Source organism: Coregonus clupeaformis, chromosome 30 (genome assembly GCF_020615455.1).
Source record: "Coregonus clupeaformis isolate EN_2021a chromosome 30, ASM2061545v1, whole genome shotgun sequence".
NCBI lineage: Eukaryota > Metazoa > Chordata > Actinopteri > Salmoniformes > Salmonidae > Coregonus > Coregonus clupeaformis.
Window position 1 is genome coordinate 34065585 of NC_059221.1, and position 15706 is coordinate 34081290.

Genomic DNA, 15706 nt, shown 5'->3' on the forward strand with positions numbered 1-15706 from the left:
TGCCTAGTTAAATATAGGTAAAAATAAATAATGGTGAGTAAAATGACATAGGGTTCTGAGGTAAATAATGTCAAGGTTATAAAACACAAAGAAAGGATATTCAGTGTCACATTACAACATATTTTGTAATGTAATTGTAAATCAAAATGACTGTAAATGGTTTTCTTACTACGCTCACCTTTTTAGAATATTGACATTTTCACAGTGTCCCAGTACGCCAATCGCCTACTGTCAAACTGGGACACCGTGTTACTGTCAAACTGGGACACTCCTCTAGTCCATTTTAATGCAGAAAAAATATTTTGGGGTTTATGAAATACATGTTTTCTTAACAGAAATCAATTTTATAAATAGGATCAAATTACATTTTCCTAAAATCTGCTATCAGCTAGCTTGCTAGCAAAAGCTAGCATAGCTGCATTTTACTTAGAAATATATTACCTCACCAACATAAAAAATCCTAGCTAGCTATATTAATAACCATACAGGTATACGATGACAAAAAAAACATTTATTTTGCTGTATTTGACTCTGGTAACAATAAAACAGTCTTTGAAATTGTTAAGGTTGAGGTCTTTCTGGTTTCATTCTACAAAATGTCCACTAGAATGTAGTGTTGAGAATGTTGAGCTAGATGAAGCTACGTCATATAATTATAATCAAGTATGATAATGATAATAATAATAATAATAATAATAATAATAATAATAATAATAATAATAATAAATGATAATTCTTAAAGTTGCACAATGCAGAAATAGCTCCGCCATTTCCTGGTTGCTAAAACTCTAATAGTTCGCCTAATTTCAGTTTATGTAACAAAATAAGTGTAGAGAATCATTGTAAAATCTAAACCGCTGTGAAATATATATGAAAAATATTGTTGTTTCAGATGTTTGAAGCTTGTGTACAAAAACAAAAGTAATACATGCAAAAACAAAACTTAAGAACGGGAAGCACAGAAATAGCGCACGTAGAACAGATCTACCACTTCTTAAACTTGCTTTCAAGAAGAATGATAGATCTATAACTCACATTTCTATGTGAATTTGGCAATATTATTGGCACTTTCATGTTCCACAAAAATACCTAAAGAATGTTTTAATACAAGTGTGATTTTTTGGGGGGGTATTTTATTAGGATCCCCCATTAAATGTTGCAAAAGCAGCAGCTACTCTTCCTGAGGTCCAAATTTAATTTGTATGAATAATTCAAGTTTATCATAAAAATATTGAAATCACTCATATACTCTCTAATTTATCCTTCTTTACAATAAAGAATTAGGTGTCCCACTTTGAACCAGTATAGTTTTTGTATGAATGAAGCAACACGTGAAATGTAAATGGCAGATAGAGAAGTTTGCAAAAGATCAACAACATGTGATTTGAAGGAGTCAGGCGCAGGAGGGTAAATCACAGAATAACAGGTTTATTCCGTTGACACAGCGGTACGCAGCAATGATTCAAACTCTCCAGTGCGGAAATATACAGCGCACTGGAAACAACAAGGCACACGGGTGAATATCCCGGCGATACAAAATACAAGAGCTCCACCGAGCTAAACTAACCTCCACAATAAACAATCACACACAAAGACAAGGGGGCAGAGCGAACACTTATACCGGTACTGATGAGGGGAATTGAAAGCAGGTGTGTGTAATAAACAAGACAAAACAAATGGAATGATGAGATGAGTAGCGGCAGTGGCTAGAAGACCGGTGACGACAAACGGCGAAGCCTGCCCAAACAAGGAGAGGAGGCAGCTTTGGAGGAAGTCGTGACAGACAGGGGTGGATTTTTCTTTTGTCTAACTTTCTTTATTGCAACAAATAAATTAGGATGACCAAATAATTTTGAAGGTACGCAGGGCACGTGATGTCATCATGTAGCCAAACTATAAAGCTCCACTCCACATTGAATTCTAAATGCTTACTGGTTGCAAAATAAATCCATAATTTCAAATAGGATATAAAAGGAGTGTTTCTTTGCAATACAAGGATTGTCCTGACTTTAAAAAATGCCTGAATTGCTTCACCTTGTTCTTCAGATTCACAGGTGTGCAAGTTTCACCATGGCACGGACCGTGGCGATACCTTGGCACAAATTATTAGAATATGGCAAACACGACTTTACGTCCAGCTGTTTTTATCGACACGATAGTTAAATGGAAACGCATCCTTGCAAGCAATTGTCACATCTATTTTCTATGCAAACTTGCTAAATGTTGACAAGAAATCACTGGACAAGTTAATGGAAACAAAGCTAGTGTGTGGGCACACATTCTCTATCTCTCTGACATGCAAGCTAAAATAGTTTATCTTTCTCTTGGGCGAGAGTCGGTGGAAGAGTGCCCCGCCCCCTGTTCTTCCTGTACTCTCTTTCAAGGAGCGGGACACTAATCCGGACGCTTATAAGAAATCCCGCTATGCCCTCAGAAGAACCATCAAACAGGCAAAGCGTCAATACAGGACTAAGATTGAATCCTACTACAACGGCTCTGATGCTCGTCAGATGTGGCAGGGCTTGCAAACTATTATGGACTACAAAGGGAAATCCAGCAGCAAGCTTCCCAGTGACACCTACCAGATGGGTTAAATGCCTTTTATGCTCGCTTCGAGGCAAGCAACACTGAAGCATGCATGAGCAAGACCTTTAAACAGGTCAACATTCACAAGGCCGCGGGGCCAGACGGATTACCAGGATGTGTACTCAGAGCATACGCGGACCAACTGGCAAGCGTCTTCACTGACATTTTCAACCGCTCCCTGACCGAGTCTGTAATACCTACATGTTTCAAGCAGACCACCATAGTCCCTGTGCCCAAGAAAGCGAAGGTAACCTGCCTAAATGACTACCGACCCGTAGAACTCACGTCGGTAGCCATGAAGTGCTGGTCATGGCTCACATTAACACCATCATCCCGGAAACCGTAGACACACTCCAATTCGCATACCACCCCAACAGATCCACAGATGACACAATCTCAATAGCACCCACACTGCCCTTTCCCACCTGGACAAAAGGAACACCTACAGTACAAGTCAAAAGTTTGGACACACCTACTCATTCAAGGGTTTTTCTTTATTTTCACTATTTTCTACATTGTAGATTAATAGTAAAGACATCAAAACTATGAAATAACACATATGGAATCATGTAGTTACCAAAAAAGTGTTTAACAAATCAAAATATATTTTATATTTCAGATTCTTCAAAGTAGCCACACTTTGCCTTATGACAGCTTTGCACACTCTTGGCATTCTCTCAACCAGCTTCATGAGGTAGTCAACTTGAATGCTTTTCCAACAGTCTTGAAGGAGTTCCCACATATGCTGAGCACAAGTTGGCTGATTTTCTTTCACTCTGCAGTCCAACTCATCCAAAACCATCTCAATTGGGTTGAGGTCGGGTGATTGTGGAGGCCAGGTCATCTGATGCAGCACTCCATCACTCTCCTTGCTCAAGTAGCCCTTACACAGCCTGGAGGTGTGTTTTGGGTCATTGTCTAAATAAATCACAGACAGTGTCACCAGCAATGCACACCCAAACCATCACACCTCCTCCTCTGTTCTTCACAGTGGGAGCAACACATGCGGAGATAATCTGTTCACCTAATCTCAAATTTGGACTCATCAGACCAAAGGACAGATTTCCACAGGTCTAATGTCCATTGCTCGTGCTTCTTGGCCCAAGCAAGTCTCTTCTTATTATTGGTATCCTTTAGTAGTGTTTTCTTTGCAGAAATTTGACCATGAAGGCCTGATTCACGCAGTCTCCTCTGAACAGTTGATGTTGAGATGTGTCTGTTACTTGAACTCAGTGAAGCATTTATTTGAGCTGCAATCTGAGGTGCAGTTAATTACCGATTTCTGAGGCTGGTAACTCTAATGAACTTATCCTCTGCAGCAGAGGTAACTCTGGGTCTTCCTTTCCTGTGGCGGTCCTCATGAGAGCCTGTTTCATCATAGCGCTTGATGGTTTTTGCTACTGCACTTGAAGAAACTTTCAAAGTTCTTGACATTTTCCGGATTGACTGACCTTCATGTCTTAAAGTAATGATGGACTGTCATTTCTCTTTGCTCACTTGAGCTGTTCTTGCCATAATATTTAATTTATTTATTTTTATTTAACCTGTATTTAACCAGGTAAGCCAGTTGAGAACAAGTTCTCATTTACAACTGCGACCTGGCCAAGATAAAGCAAAGCAGTGCGATAAAAACAACAACACAGAGTTACATATGGGGTAAAAAAACATAAAGTCAAAAAATACAACAGAAAATATATATACAGTGTGTGCAAATGTAGCAAGTTATGGAGGTAAGGCAATAAATAGGCTATAGTGAAAAATAATTACAATTAGTATTAACACTGGAATGCTAGATGTGCAAGAGATTATGTGCAAATAGAGATACTGGGGTGCAAAAGAGCAAAATAAATAACAATATAGGGATGAGGTAGTTGGGTGGGCTAATTTCAGATGGGCTGTGTACAGGTGCAGTGATCGGTAAGGTGCTCTGACAACTGATGCTTAAAATTAGTGAGGGAGATAAGAGTCTCCAGCTTCAGAGATTTTTGCAATTCGTTCCAGTCATTGGCAGCAGAGAACTGGAAGGAATGGCGGCCAAAGGAGGTGTTGGCTTTGGGGATGACCAGTGAGATATACCTGCTGGAGCGCATACTACGGGTGGGTGCTGCTATGGTGACCAATGAGCTAAGATAAGGCGGGGATTTGGCTAGCAGTGATTTATAGATGGCCTGGAGCCAGTGGGTTTGACGACGAACATGTAGTGAGGACCAGCCAACAAGCGCGTACAGGTCACAGTGGTGGGTAGTGTATGGGGCTTTGGAGACAAAAGGGATGGCACTGTGATAGACTACATCCAATTTGCTGAGTAGAGTGTTGGAGGCTATTTTGTAAATGACATCGCCGAAGTCAAGGATCGGTAGGATAGTCAGTTTTACGAGGGCATGTTTGGCAGCATGAGTGAAGGAGGCTTTGTTGCGAAATAGGAAGCCGATTCTAGATTTAACGTTGGATTGGAGATGCTTAATGTGAGTCTGGTAGGAGAGATTACAGTCTAACCAGACACCTAGGTATTTGTAGTTGTCCACATACTCTAGGTCAGACCCATCGAGAGTGGTGATTCTAGTCGGGTGGGCGGGTGCCAGCAGCGTTCGATTGAAGAGCATGCATTTCGTTTTACGTTGGAGGCTACTGAAGGAGTGTTGTATGCCATTGAAGGTCGTTTGGAGGTTTGTTAACACAGTGTCCAATGAAGGGCCAGATGTATACAAAATGGTGTCGTCTGCGTAGAGGTGGATCTGAGAGTCACCAGCAGCAAGAGTGACATCATTGATATACACGGAGAAAAGAGTCGGCCCAAGAATTGAACCCTGTGGCACCCCCATAGAGTTTGCCATAGGTCCAGACAACAGGCCCTCCGATTTGACACATTGAACTCTCTGAGAAGTAGTTGGTGAACCAGGCGAGGCAGTCATTTGAGAAACCAAGGCTATTTAGTCTGCCAATAAGAATGCGGTGGTTGACAGTCGAAAGCCTTGGCCAGGTTGATGAAGACGGCTGCACAGTACTGTCTATTATCGATCGCGGTTATAATATCGTTTAGGACCTTGAGCGTGGCTGAAGTGCACCCATGACCAGCTCGGAAACCGGATTGCATAGCGGAGAAGGTACGGTGGGATTCGAAATGGTCGGTGATCTGTTTGTTAACTTGGCTTTCAAATACTTTCGAAAAGCAGGGCAGGATGGATATAGGTCTGTAACAGTTTGGATCTAGAGTGTCACCCCCTTTGAAGAGGGGGATGACCTCGGCAGCTTTCCAATCTCTCGGGATCTCAGACGTTACGAAAGAGAGGTTGAACAGGCTAGTAATAGGGGTTGCGACAATTTTGGCGGCTAGTTTTAGAAAGAAAGGGTCCAGATTGTCTAGCCCAGCTGATTTGTAGGGGTCCAGATTTTGCAGCTCTTTCAGAACATCAGCTGTCTGAATTTGTGTGAAGGAGAAGCGGGGGGGCATGGGCAAGTTGCAGCGGAGGGTGCAGAGCTGGTGGCCGGGGTAGTGGTAGCCAGGTGGAAAGCATGGCCAGCCCGTAGCAAAATGCTTGTTGAAATTCTCGATTATTCTCAATTTATCGGTGGTGATAGTGTTTCCTAGCCTCAGTGCAGTGGGCAGCTGGGAGGAAGTGCTCTTATTCTCCATGGACTTTACAGTGTCCCAAAACGTTTTGGAGTTAGTGCTACAGGATGCAAATTTATGTTTGAAAAAGTTAGCCTTTGCTTTCCTGACTGCTGTTCCTAACTTCCCTGAAAAGTTGCATATCGCGGGGGCTATTTGATGCTAATGCAGTACGCCACAGGATGTTTTTGTGCTGGTCTGGGGCAGTCAAGTCTGAGGAGAACCAGGGGCTATATCTGTTCTTAGTTCTGTATTTTTTGAATGGGGCATGTTTATTTAAGATTGAGAGGAAATTACTTTTAAAGAACAACCAGGCATCCTCTACTGACGGAATGAGATCCATCGCCATCCAGGATACCTGGGCCAGGTCAATTAGGAAGGCCTGCTCGCTAAAGTGTTTTAGGGAGCGTTTGACAGTGATGAGGGGTGGTCGTTTGACCGCGGACCCGTTACAGACGCAGGTAATAAGGCAGTGATCGCTGAGATCCTGGTTGAAGACAGCGGAGGTGTATTTAGAGGGTAAGTTAGTCAGGATGATATCTATAAGGGTGCCCATGTTTACGGATTTAGGGTTGTACCTGGTAGGTTCCTTGATAATTTGTGTGAGATTGAGGGCATCTAGTTTGGATTGTAGGATGGCAGGGGTGTTAAGCATATCCCAGTTTAGGTCACCAAGCAGTACGAACTCTGAGAATAGATGGGGGGCAATCAATTCACATATGGTGTCCAGGGCACAGCTGGGGGCTGAGGGGGGTCTGTAGCAAGCGGCAACAGTGAGAGACTTATTTCTGGAAAGGTGGATTTTTAGAAGTAGGAGCTCAAATTGTTTGGGCACAGACCTGGATAGTATGATAGAGCTCTGCAGGCTATCTCTCTACAGTAGATTGCAACTCCACCCCCTTTGGCAGTTCTATCTAGATGGAAAATGTTGTAGTTGGGGATGGACATTTCTGAATTTTTGGTGGCCTTCCTAAGCCAGGATTCAGACACTGCTAGAACATCAGGGTTGGCGGAGTGTGCTAACGCAGTGAATAACTCAAACGTAGGGAGGAGGCTTCTGATGTTAACATGCAATAAGGCCTGAGGGAGTGTGGTATATGGCCAATATACCATGGCTAAGGACTATTATTATATACGACGCAACGCAGAGTGCCTGGATACAGGCCTAAGCCATGGTATTTTGTCCATATACCACAAACCCCCGAGGTGCCTTATTGCTATTATAAACTGGTTACCAACATAATTAGAGCAGTAAAAATACATGTTTTGTCATACCCGTGGTGTCACGTTCGTCTAATGAGGACCAATGCGCAGCGTTGAAGGTGAACATATTTTATTACTATAAATGATCACACGATCAAAAACACAAACGAAAACGTGACGTCTACGGTTTCACACAAACCGAAATGAACAAGAAACCACAAACACAACGTGAAAGACAGATAGTTAAATATGGCTCCCAATCAGAGACAACGAGCCAACAGCTGACACTCGTTACCTCTGATTGGGAGTCACTCAAACAAAGAAATACAATAACCTAGAACCCACAACAAAACATAGAAACTAACACCCTGGCTCAACATACGAGAGTCCCCCGAGCCAGGGCGTGACAGTACCCCCCCCCTAAAGGCGCGGACTCCGACCGCGCCAACGAAACACAACAGGGGAGGGACCGGGTGGGCACTCTGCCTAGGCGGCGGATCCGGCTCCAGTGGAACAGGCACGTGCCGTGCCGGACCGACGACGCACACCACTGGCTTGGTGTGGGGAACAGGCACGGGCCGTGCTGCACTGACGACGCACACCACTGGCTTGGTGTGGGGGAGCAGGAGCGGGCCGGACAGGGCTGACGAACCGCCCCACAGACTTGGTGCTGGGAGCAGGAATGGGCCGGACCGGGCTGGCGACGCGCACCACAGACCTGGTGCGGAGAGCAGGAACGGGCAGAGCCGGGCTGACGAGACGCACCACAGACTTGACGCGGGAGCAGGAATGGGCCGGACCGGGCTGGCGACGCGCACCACAGACCTGGTGCGGAGAGCAGGAACGGGCAGAGCCGGGCTGACGAGACGCACCACAGGTTTGATGCGGGGAGCAGGAATGGGCCGGACCGGGCTGGCGACGCGCACCACAGACCTGGTGCGGGGAGCAGGAACGGGCAGAGCCGGGCTGACGAGACGCACCACAGACTTGATGCGGGGAGCAGGAATGGGCCGGACTGGGCTGGCGACGCGCACCGCAGGTTCGGTGCGGGGAGCAGGAATAGACCGGACCGTACTGGGGACACACACCACTGGCTCCACACCGGGATCTGGAACGGGCCGGACCGGACTGGCAACACACGCCAGTACCTCTCGCCGTGCCTCCACACCTTCCATCCCCTCTTCTACCAGTGGCCCCCGTAACCCGGCGGCCTTCTCCGGCAACCCACTGGACCGCTCTATCGCGGCCTCCTGCTGGTCCGCCGTCGTGAGCCCCCCCCTAAAAATTTTCGGGGCGTCTCTCCTACCCGTGGACCACGTCTCCATATCCCTCGCCAGCTTCTCGCCCTTCTGCCATAATGTCAAGCCCTTGTCTTCCTCCCTCGGCTTGACCCAGTCCAGGAGGCGAAGGAGATCTGTGAGGGATCTCCCTGGCGATGGCTCCTGAACACGCTGCTTGGTCCCATCTTGGTGGTTTCTTCTGTCACGTTCGTCTAATGAGGACCAATGCGCAGCGTTGAAGGTGAACATATTTTATTACTATAAATGATCACACGATCAAAAACACAAACGAAAACGTGACGTCTACGGTTTCACACAAACCGAAATGAACAAGAAACCACAAACACAACGTGAAAGACAGATAGTTAAATATGGCTCCCAATCAGAGACAACGAGCCAACAGCTGACACTCGTTACCTCTGATTGGGAGTCACTCAAACAAAGAAATACAATAACCTAGAACCCACAACAAAACATAGAAACTAACACCCTGGCTCAACATACGAGAGTCCCCCGAGCCAGGGCGTGACACGTGGTATACGGTCTGATATACCATCAGCATTCAGGGCTTGAACCACACAGTTTATAATGTAGAATACTGTACTAAACACTGTAGTATCCCTCGATCACGTGTCGCACTTAATATAGAATATTGTAATATACTGTATAATATAGGAAATACTACAGTGTACTACTGACCGCAAAAACACTACAATTAACTTAGGAAGGAGACTACTGATATTAACATGCAAGAAACCAAGGTTTTTACGGTTACAGAAGTCAACAAATGATAGCGACTGGGGAGTAGGAGTGATACTGAGGGCTGCAGGGCCTGGGTTAGCCTCTACATCACCAGAGGAACAGAGGAGGACTAGAATAAGGATACGGCTAAAGGCTTTAAGAACTAGTCTTCTAGTGCGTTGGGTACATAGAATAAAGGGGGCAGATTTCCGGGCTTTGTAGAAAAGATTCAGGGCATTATGTACAGACAAGGATATGGAAGGATATGAGTAAAGTGGAGGTAAACCTAAGCGTTGGGTAACAATGAAAGAGATAGCATCACTGGAGGCACCGATTGAGTCGGTCTCCGCGGGTATGGGGGTGGGACAAAGGAGCTATCTAAGGCAGGTTTAGCTGGGCTAGGGGATCTACAGTGAAATAGTACAATTAGAAATAACCGAAACAGCAATAAGCAAACCATATTGACATGGGAGAGAGGCATAAAGCAATCACAGGTGTAATTTGAGAGAGCTAAGACAACAGCTGGTAATGGCAACACAGTTTGGGCTGAGGCTAAACATAAACAGGATTCGGTACCGAAAAAAGGAACAGTCCAGCAGGCATCAGCTGTATAGCTGAGTTATCATAAGGTCCGGTGAACAGCAATAGGATAGTTCGGAGGTAGTTCGGGGGCTGCTAAAGCACTAGCGAGCAAGAGGTCACGGCTAGCGTGTGCTAGCGGGCCGGGGCTAGCAGATGGAATCTTCGTGGTCGACGTCGTAACGGGAAGCCTGTTGTAACCACATCAGACAATTTCGTCGGCAGACCAGTCGTGTTGGATCGGCGGGGCTCCGTGTCAACACTATGTGGTCCCGTCCGGTTGACAGAGCAATAGATAGCCGGGAGATGGGCCTAGCTCAGGATGATTAGCCAAACCACAACGTCCATTTTGTTGTAGCTAGCTGGTAGCGATGAATCCGGAGTTAAAGGTCCAGTGATTCAGTGATTCCAGCAGAAAAACTGATATGTTCTGGGTCGATAACGCGCTGTGCAGACAGTGCAGACTGGCCGATTAATAGTCCAGGCTAGAGTTGGCTGGTAGGTGGTGCAGGCCACGGACAATGGTGAAAATCCGCTAACGGTAGCTAATAGCAATATGGACTTGGTCTTTTACCAAATAGGGCTGTCTTCTGTATACCAACCCTACCTTATCACAACACAACTGATTGGCTCAAACGCATTAAGAAGGAAAGAAATTCCACAAATTAACTTTTAACAAGGCACACCTGTTAATTGAAATGCATTCCAGGTGACTTCCTCATAAAGCTGGTGTCGTGTATTGGGATTATGCTGTTGTTAAATGTTTTTAAGTGGAACTGAAAGAATGTTGATTTTAGTATCAAGAGGGAATGTTTTAGTGTAACGCCACATACAACAGACAGGAAGAGTGTTGTAGACAGGGGAGACTGGTGATTGGCCAGAAGAGGGAGCCACCCATCTTTTTGCATTGTTTATAAATAGGGGCTAGACACAGAAAGGGCAGAGCAGCCATTCTGAGGCGTCGCTCTCCGGGTGGGCATGTCACCTGTCACTTATGCTAAAGCTTGTGATCTGAATAAACCTTATGATCAAAGTTCAGTATGAGCGGACTCCTTTGTTTATCAGCAATAATTGCCACCATTCACCCGATACGACACTGGTTGAGAGAATGCCAAGAGTGTGCAAAGCTGTCATCAAGGCAAAGGGTGGCTACTTTGAAGAATCTCAAATATAAAACATATTTTGATTTGTTAAACACTTTTTTGGTTACTACATGATTCCATATGTGTTATTTCATAGTTTTGATGTCTTCACTATTATTCTACAATGTAGAAAATAGTAAAAATAAAGAAAAACCCTTGAATGAGTAGATATGTCCAAACTTTTGACTGGTACTGTATGTGTTTATTATCTATGCATAGTCACTTTACCCCTACCTACATGTACAAATTACCTCGACTAACCTGTACCCCTGCACATTGACTCGGTACCGGTACCCCCTGTATATAGCCTCGTTATTGTTATTCTATTGTGTTACTTTTGTTCTGCTCTTTTCTATAATGTTTAGGGAACACAATATATGGTCTATATATGGCATATACGTTTCTCACTTATGGGTGGCACAAATGTGGATATGGGGGAGGGGAATGCAAATTTAATATACTATAGTATTACTATAGTAAAACAAAACTGTGGCGTTTTTGCAGACTGTAGTTTTTTTGCGGAAATTGCTGTAGTATTAATTGTAGTGTTTTTGCGGTCAGTAGTACACTGTAGTATTTCCTATATTATACAGTATATTACAATATTCTATATTAAGTGCGACACGTGATCGAGGGATACTACAGTGTTTAGTACAGTATTCTACATTATAAACTGTGTAGTTCAAGCCCTGAATGCTGATGGTATATCAGACCGTATACCACGGGTATGACAAAACATTTATTTTTACTGCTCTAATTATGTTGGTAACCAGTTTATAATAGCAATAAGGCACCTCGGGGGTTTGTGGTATATGGACAAAATACCATGGCTTAGGCCTGTATCCAGGCACTCTGCGTTGCGTCGTACATAATAATAGTCCTTAGCCATGGTATATTGGCCATATACCACACTCCCTCAGGCCTTATTGCATGTTAACATCAGAAGCCTCCTCCCTAAGTTTGAGTTATTCACTGCGTTAGCACACTCCGCCAACCCTGATGTTCTAGCAGTGTCTGAATCCTGGCTTAGGAAGGCCACCAAAAATTCAGAAATGTCCATCCCCAACTACAACATTTTCTGTCTAGATAGAACTGCCAAAGGGGGTGGAGTTGCAATTTACTGTAGAGAGATGGCCTGCAGAGCTCTATCATACTATCCAGGTCTGTGCCCAAACAATTTGAGCTCCTACTTCTAAAAATCCACCTTTCCAGAAATAAGTCTCTCACTGTTGCCGCTTGCTACAGACCCCCCTCAGCCCCCAGCTGTGCCCTGGACACCATATGTGAATTGATTGCCCCCCATCTATTCTCAGAGTTCGTACTGCTTGGTGACCTAAACTGGGATATGCTTAACACCCCTGCCATCCTACAATCCAAACTAGATGCCCTCAATCTCACACAAATTATCAAGGAACCTACCAGGTACAACCCTAAATCCGTAAACATGGGCACCCTTATAGATATCATCCTGACTAACTTACCCTCTAAATACACCTCCGCTGTCTTCAACCAGGATCTCAGCGATCACTGCCTTATTGCCTGCGTCCGTAAGAGGATGCCTGGTTGATCTTTAAAAGTGTTCCTCTCAATCTTAAATAAGCATGCCCCATTCAAAAAATGCAGAACTAGGAACAGATATAGCCCCTGGTTCTCCTCAGACTTGACTGCCCTTGACCAGCACAAAAACATCCTGTGGCGTACTGCATTAGCATCAAACAGCCCCCGCGATATGCAACTTTTCAGGGAAGTCAGGAACCAATATACACAATCAGTTAGGAAAGCAAAGGCTAGCTTTTTCAAACAGAAATTTGCATCCTGTAGCACTAACTCCAAAACGTTTTGGGACACTGTAAAGTCCATGGAGAATAAGAGCACCTCCTCCCAGCTGCCCACTGCACTGAGGCTAGGAAACACTATCACCAACCATAAATCTAGAATAATCGAGAATTTCAACAAGCATTTTGCTACGGCTGGCCATGCTTTCCACCTGGCTACCACTACCCCGGCCACCAGCTCTGCACCCTCCACTGCAACTTGCCCATGCCCACCCCCACTTCTCCTTCACACAAATTCAGACAGCTGATGTTCTGAAAGAGCTGCAAAATCTGGACCCCTACAAATCATCTGGGCTAGACAATCTGGACCCTTTCTTTCAAAAATTAGCCGCCGAAATTGTCGCAACCCCTATTACTAGCCTGTTCAACCTCTCTTTCGTAATGTCTGAGATCCCCAGAGATTGGAAAGCTGCCGCGGTCATCCCCCTCTTCAAAGGGGGTGACACTCTAGATCCAAACTGTTACAGACCTATATCCATCCTGCCCTGCCTTTCGAAAGTTTTTGAAAGCCAAGTTAACAAATAGATCACCGACCATTTCGAATCACACCGTACCTTCTCCGCTATGCAATTCGGTTTCCGAGCTGGTCATGGGTGCACCTCAGCCACGCTCAAGGTCCCAAACGATATTATAACCGTGATCGATAATAGACAGTACTGTGCAGCCGTCTTCATCGACCTGGCCAAGGCTTTCGACTCTGTCAACCACCGCATTCTTATTGGCAGACTAAATAGCCTTGGTTTCTCAAATGACTGCCTCGCCTGGTTCACCAACCACTTCTCAGATAGAGTTCAATGTGTCAAATCGGAGGGCCTGTTGTCTGGACCTATGGCAGTCTCTATGGGGGTGCCACAGGGTTCAATTCTTGGGCCGACTCTTTTCTCTGTGTATACCAATGATGTCGCTCTTGCTGCTGGTGATTCTCAGATCCACCTCTACGCAGACGACACCATTTTGTATACATCTGGCCCTTCATTGGACACTGTGTTAACAAACCTCCAAACGAGCTTCAATGCCATACAACACTCCTTCCGTAGCCTCTAACTGCTCTTAATCACAAGTAAAACTAAATGCATGCTCTTCAATCGAACGCTGCTGGTACCCGCCCACCCGACTAGAATCACTACTCTTGACGGGTCTGACCTAGAGTATGTGGACAACTACAAATACCTAGGTGTCTGGTTAGACTGTAATCTCTCCTACCAGACTCACATTAAGCATCTCCAATCCAACGTTAAATCTAGAATCGGCTTCCTATTTCACATCAAAGCCTCCTTCACTCATGCTGCCAAACATGTCCTCGTAAAACGGACTATCCTACCGATCCTTGACTTCGGCGATGTCATTTACAAAATAGCCTCCAACACTCTACTCAACAAATTGGATGTAGTCTATCACAGTGCCATCTGTTTTGTCACCAAAGCCCCATATACTACCCACCACTGTGACCTGTACGCTCTTGTTGGCTGGTCCTCACTACATATTCGTCGCCAAACCCACTGGCTCCAGGCCATCTATAAATCACATTTTAGTCATTTAGCAGACGCTCTTATCCAGAGCGACTTACAGTTAGTGAATGCATACATGTTTTTTTCATTTTTCATACTGGCCCCCCGTGGGAAACGAACCCACATCCCTGCCGGCCAAACCCTCCCCTACCTTGGATGACGCTGGACCAATTGTGCGCCGCCCATGGGTCTCCCGGTCGCGGCCCGGCTGCGACAGAGCCTGGACTCGAACCAGGATCTCTAGTGGCACAGCTAGCACTGCGATGCAGTGCCTTAGACCACTGCGCCACTCGGGAGTCACTGTTAGGCAAATCCCCTCCTTATCTTAGCTCATTGGTCACCATAGCAACACCCACCCATAGTATGCGCTCCAGCAGGTATATCTCACTGGTCATCCCCAAAGCTAACACCTCCTTTGGCCGCCATTCCTTCCAGTTCTCTGCTGCCAATGACTGGAACGAACTGCAAAAATCTCTGAAGCTGGAGACTCTTATCTCCCTCATTAACTTTAAGCATCAGTTGTCAGAGCACCTTACCGATCACTGCACCTGTACACAGCCCATCTGAAATTAGCCCACCCAACTACCTCATCCCCATATTGTTATTTATTTTGCTCATTTGCACCCCAGTATCTCTATTTGCACATCATCTCTTGCACATCTATCATTCCAGTGTTAATACTAATTGTAAATATTTTGCACTATGGCCTATTTATTGCCTTACCTCCATAACTTGCTACATTTGCACACACTGTATATATATTTTCTGTTGTATTTTTGACTTTATGTTTTGTTTTACCCCATATGTAACTCTGTGTTGTTGTTTTTATCGCACTGCTTTGCTTTATCTTGGCCAGGTCGCAGTTGTAAATGAGAACTTGTTCTCAACTGGCTTACCTGGTTAAATAAAGGTGAAATAAAAGAAATTTAAAATTGCTTAATTATACAACGGGTGTGTCTAATCCTGAATGCTGATGGTTTAAAACCGCATTCCAGCCGGTGTCTATTCCACAAATTACCACTGGCTAAATCTATGATGTTAAAATGCCTATTTACTCTGTTCCATCTGACTGCGCAATCCACTGTCTCATCAGCCCAGCCAGCAAATGTATCAACTTTACCTCCACAATCATTTCGCTACACCCGCTATAACATCTGCTAAACACGTGTATGTGACAAATACAATTTGATTTGATTTGATTTGAAAAAAACATCTAGACATT

At 44.8% G+C, this 15706-nt stretch overlaps 1 protein-coding gene across 1 annotated transcript in view; it reads left to right on the forward strand.

Annotated features, from left to right (window-relative positions):
• The window catches only part of LOC121545370 (cytosolic sulfotransferase 3-like), a 77970-nt gene that overhangs the window by 49855 nt on the left and 12409 nt on the right, over nucleotides 1-15706 (forward strand). The gene's annotated exons all lie outside the window — the stretch shown is intronic.